The sequence below is a fragment of the Macaca fascicularis genome, chromosome 19 (assembly GCF_037993035.2).
Source record: "Macaca fascicularis isolate 582-1 chromosome 19, T2T-MFA8v1.1".
Taxonomy (NCBI): domain Eukaryota; kingdom Metazoa; phylum Chordata; class Mammalia; order Primates; family Cercopithecidae; genus Macaca; species Macaca fascicularis.
The window spans coordinates 22,830,826-22,839,849 of NC_088393.1; the positions used below are offsets into that span (position 1 = coordinate 22,830,826).

The following is a 9,024-nucleotide window of genomic DNA, read 5'->3' on the forward strand; positions in this document are numbered from 1 at the left end:
GAAATTTATCGAAGGCCTTTTCTGCATCTATTGAGATAATCATGTGGTTTTTGTCATTGGTTCTGTTTATGTGATGGATTATGTTTATTGATTTGCCTATGTTGAACCACCCTTGCATCTCAGGGATGAAGCCAACTTGATCATGGTAGATAAGCTTTTTGATGTGCTGCTGTATTCAGTTTGCCAGTATTTTATTGAGGATTTTTACATCCATGTTCATCAGGGATATTGGCTTGAAATTTTTTTGCTGTTGTTGTGTCTCTGCCAGGTTTTTGTATCAGGATGATGCTGGCCTCATAAAATGAGTTAGGGAGGCTTCCCTCTTTTTCTATTGTTTGGAATAGTTTCAGAAAGAATAGGTCAGCTCGTCTTTGTACCTCTGGCAGAGTTCAGCTGTGAATCCATCAGGTTCTGGACATTTTCTATTGGTAGGCTAATAATTACTGCCTCAGTTTCAGAACTTGTTATTGGCCTCTTCAGGATTTATTTTATTTTTATTTTTTGAGGGTTTTTTTTTTTTTTTTTTTTTGTCGCTCTCTCCTTCTGTTCTGCTCTTAGTTATTTGTTATCTTCTGCTAGGGTTTGAATTTGTTTGTTCTTGCTTCTCTAGTTCTTTTAATTGTGATTTTAGCATGTCTATTTTAGATCTTTCTTGCTTTCTCTTGTGGGCATTTAGTGCTGTAAATTTTCCTCTAGACATTGCTTTGTCATAGTCCCAGAGATTCTGGTATTTTGTGTCTTTGTTCTCATTGGTTTCAAAGAACTTTTTAAGTTCTACTTTCATTTAATTATTGACCCTGTAGTCATTCAGGAGCAGGTTGTTCAGTTTCCATGTAGTTGTGCGATTTTTAGTGAGTTTCTTAATCCTGAGTTCTAATTTGATTGCAGTGGTCTGAGAGACTGTTATGATTTCCATTCTTTTACATTTGCTGAGGAGTGTTTTGCTTCCAATTATGTGGTCAGTTTTAGAATAAGTGCGATGTGGTGCTGAGAAGAATGTGTATTCTGTTGATTTGTGGCAAAGAGTTCTGTAGATGTCTATTAGGTCTGCTTGGTCCAGAGTTGAGTTCACCTCCTGAATATCCTTGTTAGTTTTCTGTCTCATTGATCAGGCTAATATTGACAGTGGGATGTTAAAGTCTCCCACTGTTATAGTGTGGGAATCTATGTCTCTTTGTAGGTCCCTAAGAACTTGCTTTATGATTCTAGGTGCTCCTGTATTGGGTGCATATATATTTAGGATAGTTATCTCTTGTTGTTGCATTGACCCCTTTACCATTATGTAATGCCCATCTTTGTCTCTTTTGATCTTTATTGGTTTAACGTCTGTTTTATCAGAGACTGGGATTGCAACCCCAGATTTTTTTCTTTTTTTTCTTTCCATTTGCTTGGTAAATATTCCTCCATCCATTTCTTTTGAGTCTATATGTGTCTTTGCACATATAGACTGAAATACAGCACTTAGATGGATCTTGACTCTTTATTCAATTTGCCAGTCTGTGTCTTTTAATTGGAGCATTTAGCCCTTGTATTTAAGGTTAATATTGTTATGTCATTATGATGCTAGCTGGTTATTTTGCCCATTAGTTGATGCAGTTTCTTCATAGTATCGATGGTCTTTACAATTTGGTATGTTTTTGCAGGGGCTGGTACCAGTTGTTCCTTTGTGTGTTTAGTGCTTCCTTCAGGAGTTGTTGTAAGGCAGGCCTGGTGGTGACAAAGTCTCTCAGCCTTTGCTTGTCTGTAAAGGATTTTATTTCTCCTTCACTTATGAAACTTAGTTTGACTGGATATGAAATTCTGGGTTGAAAATTCCTTTCTTTAAGAATGCTGAATATTGGCTCCCCACTCTCTTCTGGCTTGTAGGGTTTCTACAGAGAGATCCACTGTTAGTCTGATGGGCTTCCATTTGTGGATAACCCGACCTTTCTCTCTGGCTGCCCTCAACATTTTTTTCATTTCAACCTTGGTGAATCTGGCAATTATGTGCCTTGGGGTTGCTCTTCTCAAGGAGTATCTTTGTGGTGTTCTCTGTATTTCCTGAATTTGAATGTTGGCCTGTCTTGCTAGGTTGGGGACATTCTCCTGGATGATATTTTGAAGAGTGTTTTCCAACTTGATTCCATTCTCCCTGTCACTTTCAGGTACCCTAATCAAACGTAGATTTGGTCTTTTCACATAGTCCCATATTTCTTGGAGGCTTTGTTCATTTCTTTTTATTCTTTTTTCTCTAATCTTGTCTTCTTGCTTTATTTCATTCAGTTGATCTTCAATCTCTGATCTCCTTTCTTCTGCTTTATCGATTCAGCTATTGATACTTGTGCATGCTTCACGAAGTTCTCATGCTGTGTTTTTCATCTCCATCAGGTCATTTATGTTCTTCTCTAAACTGGTTCCTCCTGTTAGCAATTCGTCTAACCATGTCATAAGACTGTTTGCAAATCACTTTTATCTTGCAGCTCCCAAAATTCTCTTTTTGTCTGTAACTATTGAAATTGTGATTATAAATACGTTTTTGTTATAAATGTATTTGTGTGTATCGTAATTTGCTTTTTGAGCTTTTTTATTTTTACATAGTTTTTCTTGATTTTAGAATCTTTCAATAATTTATTTTTGTATTTTTATCACCACAATTTAGATATTTTTGTTCTTATGCTCATTTTTCTAACTTTTTATAGTCTTTTGTGTTCCTGTTTCACGCATTATTATTCCATTTTTAAAATTAGTATATAAATTTTTAGTGGTTTCTTTCTGAAATTTTAATAATATTTTTGGTGGGATTATGTTGCCCAATTTTGTATAGATTTTATGTAATCTTTGAGATTTGGACATTTAGAAAGGTTACCTGTCACAAAATTTATTAATGTAGCTTTGTCCTGGCATAGTCAGAAAGCAATGGTCTTGACTAGAGATAGTGTGGGTCTGTCAAACATGTTCTTCAGATTTGTGTTGTCTGAAATTTTATGCTTTTAGTTTAAAGAGATTATGTTTCTCCTGAAAAGTAATTACCTGGTACACCTGTTCTGTCTCTGCAGCACTGCAGTGCTCTGCTGCAGTGTATTTACCTTTGGTCTCAGCAGACTCAAAATGAAAGTATACCATCATTTATTTCAGCAATTTATGTCATGGGAGACAGAAACCAGTGTGTGGAAAGGCCAGTAGAAGACAGAAATTAAATTGTACATGCCAATATTTTACTTTCCTTTAAAGAAAAGCCAGAAGTTACAATTTACTTCTGAAGGGACTACGTAATACTGAGGAGCAGAAAGAGTTGTAATGGGTAAATGTAACAAACTTTTCTTTTTTTCTATGTGGTTCTTTGCATTGGGTTTAATTCAGACACTGTACACACTTAACTCATGTATAAATTATCCACATATGTATTTTGGTCTGTATGTTTTCATTACATTTATATGTCTGTGAAGAATTAGGGCCTGTGTCATATTGCAATGTAATCTTACTTATGTAGTTTGAATAATTTTATAGGTTAGATTTGGAAACTGTATTTATCTGAGTCTAATAAGTGGACTAATTTGTTATTTTTATTTCTTTTCAGTTATATGTTCTCATTTTGCTCAACACCTTTGTCCAGAGCAGGGCATAGAAGATTCTCTCCGAAAAGTGATATTGAGAAGATGTGAAAAATGTGGACCTGAGAATTTACAGTTAAAAATTGGTTGTACCAATGTGGATGAGTGTAAGGTGCACAAAAAAGGTTATAATAAGCTTAACCAGAGTTTGACAACTACACAGAGCAAAGTATTTCAATGTGGCAAATATGTAAACGTCTTTCATAGATGTTCAAATTCAAAAAGACATAAGATAAGGCATACTAGAAAGAAGCTTTTGAAATGTAAGGAATATGTCAGATCATTTTGCATGCGTTCACACCTATGTCGACATAAAAGAATTTATACCAGAGAAAATTCCTACAAATGTGAAGAAGATGGCAAAGCCTTTAACTGCTCCTCAACCCTTGCTTATTATAAGAGAATTCATACTGGAGAGAAACCTTACAAATGTGAAGAATGTGGCAAAGCCTTTAGTAAGGCCTCTACCCTTACCAAGCATAAGGTAATTCATGCTGGAGAGAAACCCTACAAATGTGAACAATGTGGCAAAGCTTTCAACTGGTCCTCAGATCTTGTGACACATAAGAGAATTCATACTGGAGAGAAACCCTACAAATGTGAAGAATGTGGTAAAGCTTTCAACCGGTCCTCAAGTCTTACGGTACATAAGAGAATTCATACTGGAGAGAAACCCTACAAATGTGAAGAATGTGGCAAAGCCTATGGTAACTTCTCAACCCTTACTAAACATAAGGTAATTCATACTGGAGAGAAACCCTACAAATGTGAAGAATGTGGAAAAGCCTTCAGCTGGCCCTCAAGCCTTATTGAACATAAGAGAAGTCATGCTGGAGAGAAACCCTACAAATGTGAAGAATGTGGCAAAGGTTTCAACCGGTCCTCAAAACTTAGTGAACATAAGAGAATTCATACTGGAGAGAAACCCTACAAATGTGAAGAATGTGGCAAAGCTTTCTACGGGTCCTCAAAACTTACGGAACATAAGAGAATTCATACTGGAGAGAAACCCTACAAATGTGAAGAATGTGGCAAAGCCTATGGTAACTTCTCAACCCTTACTAAACATAAGGTAATTCATACTGGAGAGAAACCCTACAAATGTGAAGAATGTAGAAAAGCCTTCAGCTGTCCCTCAAGCCTTATTGAACATAAGAGAATTCATGCTGGAGAGAAACCCTACAAATGTGAAGAATGTGGCAAAGCTTTCAACCGGTCCGCAAACCTGACGGTACATAAGAGAATTCATACTGGAGAGAAACCCTACAAATGTGAAGAATGTGGAAAAGCCTTCAGCTGGCCCTCAAACCTTATTGAACATAAGAGAATTCATGCTGCAGAGAAACCCTACAAATGTGAAGAATGTGGCAAAGGTTTCAACCGGTCCTCAAGACTTAGTGAACATAAGAGAATTCATACTGGAGAGAAACCCTACAAATGTGCAGAATGTGGCAAAGCTTTCTACCGGTGCTCAAACCTTACGGAACATAAGAGAATTCATACTAGAGAGAAACCCTACAAATGTGAAGAATGTGGAAAAGCCTTCAGCTGTCCCTCAAGCCTTATTGAACATAAGAGAATTCATGCTGGAGAGAAACCCTACAAATGTGAAGAATGTGGCAAAGCCTTCATCTGGTCCTGAAGACTTAGTGAATATAAGAGAATTCATACTGGAGAGAAACCCTACAAATGTGAAGAATGTGGCACAGCCTATGTTAACTTCTCAGCCCTTACTAAACATAAGATAATTCATACTGGAGAGAAACCCTACAAATGTGAAGAATGTGGCAAAGCCTTTAGTAAGGCCTCAACCCTTACTGCACACAAGACAATTCATACTGGAGAGAAACCCTACAAATGTGAAGAATGTGGCAAAGCCTATGGTAATTTCTCAACCCTTACTAAACATAAGGTAATTCATACTGGAGAGAAACCCTACAAATGTGAAGAATGTGGAAAAGCCTTCAGCTGGCCCTCAAGCCTTAGTGAACACAAGAGAATTCATGCTGGAGAGAAACCCTACAAATGTGAAGAATGTGGCAAAGCCTTTAGCTGGGTCTCAGTCTTCAATAAACATAACAAAATTCATACTGGAAAGAAATTCTACAAATGTGAAGAATGTGGTAAAGAGTTCAACCAATCCTCACACCTTACTACTCATAAGAGAATTCATACGGGAGGAAAAACCCTACAAATGTGAAAAATGTGGCAAAGCTTTCAATTAGTTCTCAACCCTTACTGAACATAAGGGAATTTATACAGAAGGGAAACCCTACAAATGTGAAGAACGTGGCAGATTTTTTAACTCTTCCTCAATCCTTACTAAACATAAGGTAATTCATACTGGAGGGAATTCCTACAATTGTGTGGAATGTGGCAAAGCCTTTAACCAGTCCTTAAGGCTTACCACATATAAGACAACTCATACTGGACAGAAACCATACACATGTGAAGAATGCGGGAAAGCCTCTAACAGATCCTCAATTCTTAACAGACACAGGCTAATTCATACTAGAGAGAAACTACAAACCTGAAAGATGTGACAATGCTTTTGGCAACACCTGAAACTTTTCTGAGTATAAAAGAAATCATACTGGTGAGAAATCCTAGAAATGTGAAGAATGTGACAAAGCCTTTAAATGGCTGTCACACTTGATTGTAGGTAAGATAACTCATATTGGAGAAAACTAGTGTGAACAATGTGGCAAAACATTTAACCAATGCTCATGCCTTTTTGCAAAGGAAAGCATTTATACTAGCCTGGGCAACAGAGGGAAACTCTGTCTGGAAAAAAAAAATCATTAATATCTTCTCACATCTTAGTCAATATCAGAGAGTTCATACTAAATAAAAGCGTTAAAAATGCAATTGGTGTCAATAGATCTTTCAGAAAATATAAGCCCTTAAATTACAGAAGAATATTTATTTTGAGGAAACACATTACAAATATAAAGAGGATTGTAGTACCTTTACTTGTATCACAGGTTTTATTGTACACATTTTGTACTACAGGAAAACCCTGAGGTAGTTGTTCCAACTTTGCTCAACATCAGGGAATTTATATTGAAGAATAACCCTGCAAATTTAATGAATTTGGAAAAACATTTTTAAAAAAACTACAGATTATAAAACACAAAAGTTTATACTAAAATATATTTTTGCAGATACAGTAAATATTTTAAAAATTTAATCCAAAATTAAGTAAAGAGAATCCACAGTAGAAATACCTGTCTCTCAAACTACAGACATTACACTTACTCAGATTGCTGAGTATAGGAAAAAATTCAAAACTAAAGTTGGTGAAAAGAAAAATTATTTGTAAGTAACTTTAAAAGAAGTAGATCTTTGAAGAGTTATAATCTCATTTAAAGTATACTTTTGTCCTGAAACTGTAGATTTTTTTTTTGCCAGACACAGTGGCTTACACCTGTAAGGCCAACACTTTGGGATGCTGAGGTGGGCAGATCACCTGAGTTGAAGACCAGCCTGGCCAACATGGTGAAATCCCATGTCTACTAAAAAGAAATACAAATATTAGCGAAGCATGGTAGTGCACACCTGTAGTCCCAGCTACTTGGGAGGCTGAGGCATGAGAATCACTTGAACCTGGGAGCCAGAAGTTGCAGTGAGCTGAGATGTTGCCACTGCATTGCAGCCTGGGTGACAGAGCGAGACTCTGTCTCAAAAGACAAAAAAAAAAAAAAAAAAAAAAGCTTATTTGGAAACTGAATACTGATGGAATTCAACTCTTTAATTACTTCATGCTATTTCTTCGTTTCTGTTGTTTTCACATGTAAAAGCCTCTGATCAATTCTTTCTGCATGAAAGATTTGGGAGACTTTTATTAGGTGGTCATTATTTATTACCTTTCTTATGGATGGCTGAGGACATTAAAATGTAAGATTCATGATGAAAATCTACGTTGAAAAGCTATTTGTGGTTAACTTATAGAATTGAGTGATGTATGAGGTAGGCGTTCAGAGTAATATTCTTTTTTTTTTTTTTTTTTGAGAGGGAATCTCGTTCTGTTGGCCCAGGCTGGAGTGCAGTGGCATAATCTCGGCTCATTATAAGCTCCTCCTCCCAGGTTCAAGCTATGCTCCTGTCTCTGCCTCCCAAGTAGCTGAGATTACACGTGCCCATGACCACATCCAACTAATTTTTGTGTTTTAGTAAAGGAAGGTTTCACCATGTTGACCAGGCTGGTCTTGAACTTTTGACCTCAAGTGATCTGCCTGCTTTGGCTTCCCAAAGTGCTGTGATTATAGGTGTTAGCCACTGCACCCAGCCCTAAGTAATATTCTAATACATTATTATGAGAGAAAATCGTTCCTATAGTTTTTTTTTTTTTTTTTTTTTTGAGACGGAGTCTCACTCTGTGGACCAGGCTGGAGTGCAGTGGCCGGATCTCAGCTCACTGCAAGCTCCGCCTCCCGGGTTTACGCCATTCTCCTGCCTCAGCCTCCCGAGTAGCTGAGACTACAGGCGCCCGCCACCTCGCCCGGCTAGTTTTTTGTATTTTTTAGTAGAGACGGGGTTTCACCGGGTTAGCCAGGATGGTCTCGATCTCCTGACCTCGTGATCCGCCCGTCTCGGCCTCCCAAAGTGCTGGGATTACAGGCTTGAGCCACCGCACCCGGCCATTACTTATAGTTAAAATTAAATCAAAATAATTAGTATGTCATTTTACTAATTGTACTTTTATGTGATAAAACTACAGTTTTAAAGTTTTAAATTGTGTGTTAATTTTTTAATTGAACATTGATGACATGTTAAACACTGTTATACATTCAGCAAAGTGTTATTATGCCACTAATTTTAACCTATTCCACCTTACTCAAGGGTGTATTTAAAAGATGGTAACAATACACTATTTGGTAACATAATAGACTAACATTTCTAGTATTCTTCTTTTTCAGTGGCTTTAAACTGCAAATAAGTGAAAGAATATGGTTCCTGTGGGTTAATTTTTTTTATATTTAAATTTATTTTTCTTAGTTTTTGTGTGTACATAATATGTGTATATATTTATGTCATATATGGTATATTTTGGTACAGTCATACAATGTATAATAATCACATTGTGATAAGGTACCTATAACCTCTGGCTTTTATGCTTTGTATTACAAACAATTCAATTCTACAGTCTTAGTTACTCTAAATTGTACAGTTAAATTGTTATTGACTACATGGTTGTTTTTATGGTATCATAAAAATTATATATAAACATAAATAAAATCAATATATTTCTGAGTCCTGAATAATTTTCGAAACTTTATTATGTATTTTTTGAACATGTGGCCTCTGCCTGAGAGCACATAATGGAGTTTTAGTTTTGACTTACATACAGTTAAACATACACATCTATTAGTCTAAAGATATAACTTAGGTTTAAGGAGCAAGGGTGTTTAAGTTTGTAACTGTTTTCAGAAGA

General features: G+C 36.3%; 1 pseudogene; it reads left to right on the plus strand.

Moving 5' to 3' along the window:
* The window catches only part of LOC135968517 (uncharacterized), a 46,100-nt pseudogene extending 39,654 nt beyond the window's left edge, over positions 1-6,446 (plus strand).
* Positions 6,447-9,024: the final 2,578 nt, after the last annotated feature.